Genomic DNA, 2,333 nt, shown 5'->3' with positions numbered 1-2,333 from the left:
TCTGCTGAAGGAAGAGTACTGTGGGGTACGGTGCCTCATGTGTCTCCTTGTCCTTGCGACCCCAGCTGCTTTCCCAAGCTTCTCAAGGGGGAACATCCTCTTGAAACATTAGCCACGTGGCCTGTCTTTCCTGTGATTCTCAACAGATGCAGCTGCTTAAGCTTGATTTGTGGCTCCTGCCTGCGGATTAATAGCTTTTGCTTTGGCATTTTTCTTTTTAGTGTTTTGCTTATTAGCTTTTGGGTTTCCGATGGAATGCACACAATCCAATTAGATGTTTTTCAGGCTTGGGATGTGGCAGAGGTCTGCTTTATGGCCAACATATAAATAATAATAATAAATACACTTTCTTTATATTCTGCTTTATCTTCCCGGAGGGACTCAGAGTGAATTACAATACAAATATGAGGCAAACATTCAGTGCCTTTTACACACATACATACAACACAGACAAAGGTAAAGGCTGTCCCCTTTTTCCATCTCCGGCGTCTGGAGGTGATGCTGGACTCTGGCCATGGGGAGGTGGTCTTGTTCCATTTTTCCATGCCGAGGAGCCTTGTTGTCCATAGACATCTCCGATTGTGTTCCCAGCATGTGTGCATATCTGCATGGGGCACCCTTTTACCTTCCCACTGAGGCGTTACCTATTGATGTACTTGCATTTCATGCTTTTGAACTGCTAGGCTGGCAGAAGCTAGAGCTGACAGTCGGGAGCTCACCCTGACTTGTGGCTTTGAACTGCCAACCTTCTGATCAGCAGCTTTCCTGTAGGTAGGCATTTAAACCGCTGTACTACAGCGGCTCTTGCAAATAACAAGAAGTGTGTGTGTGTGTATCTATATAAATAAAAATGTAATGTTCGTTTGTGGGATTAACATAACTCAAAAACCACTGGGTGAATTGACACCAAATTTGGACACAATACACCTATCAGGCCAACAAGTAACCATCACTAATAAAAACACTGAAAAACACAGCAGAAGAGAATAAAAAAGCCAAAATTTTAAAATGCATTACAACGCATGCACAAAAATCACATATACACAAATATATACACACAAAACACATATACACAGACTGGGCCACAGCAACGCGTGGCAGGGGATGGCTAGTATATATATATATTTGGTCATTTTTGCCATCTGATCTTGAGTGAATGATGACTATTGACTATGCAATCCACAAATCAGAAATTTTGATATTTTAATGTTTACTAAAGTTTATTAGCTGTCCATACTTACAAATGAGAAAAAAAAATGTGAAGATGTACATCAGAGAGAGAAACAGGGGAGGAGGTCTGAATATATGTATGATACACATATTTAAAAGGGGAAAAGGATACATAGCAAGACAAATAGATGAATGGATAGACACAATATCTTTTTAAAAGGAGGGAGGCAATGCTTGCAGTGTGTGTGTGTGTGTGTGTTGGGAAGCTGAGCTTGGCTCAATCCAATCTGTCAAAAACATTTGAGCTGTTTATTCCACAAACACCACTTGCCACCTTTGTCAAAACAGTCCCTGGTTTAGGCTGGATCTACAGTGCCATATAATCCAGATTATCAAATCAGAAAATCCAGATTATCTGCTTTGAATGGTATTATATGAGTCTACATTGCCTATAATTTGGTTCAAAGCAGATAATCTAGATTATCTGATTAAATTGGCAGTGCAGATCCAACCTGAGTCTACACTACCATATAACCCAGTTCAAAGAAGATAATCTGGATTTTTTTATGGCAGTGTAGATGGGGCTTTCAGATGGATCTACACTGCCATATAATCTACATTACCAAATCAGATAAATCAGGTTAGACTCATCATATACTGGATTATATGATGAGTCTACACTGCCCTATAATCCAGTTCAAAGCAGATAATATGGATTTTATATGGCAGTGTAGGGGCTCTTCCAGACAGACCAATATGGAGGACCCGTCTTGGTTTTACCTGAGGAGTCCAAGGGCCCTTCCACACAGTCATATAACTCAGGATATCAAGGCAGAAAATCCTACAATATTGACTTTGAACTGGGTTATCTGAGTCCACGCAGTTCAGTACAAAGCAGATAATGTGGGATTTTATTCAGCTGTGTGGAAGGGGCCTAAATGATCCCTTAGGAAAATTTAATTAATCTGGAGAAAACCAGGATTTCCCAGTTTGCTCCAGATTAATAAAACACCTGAAAAAGTTCTGGACCTTAAGCAAAAGGTCCGGGTCTTTCCTGTTGAGTGACCTATGGAGATTGACTCCCGGGACTGCTTCTTTGGTCCCAGGAGTCAATCCCCACAGTGATCCTGGTTCTTCAGGCTCTAAGAGTCTGAAGAAGCAGG

This window comes from Anolis sagrei, chromosome 1 (genome assembly GCF_037176765.1).
Source record: "Anolis sagrei isolate rAnoSag1 chromosome 1, rAnoSag1.mat, whole genome shotgun sequence".
NCBI classification, from domain to species: Eukaryota; Metazoa; Chordata; class Lepidosauria; order Squamata; family Dactyloidae; genus Anolis; species Anolis sagrei.
The sequence above is the reverse complement of the archived record's forward strand: the minus strand, read 5'-3'. Positions refer to the sequence as shown.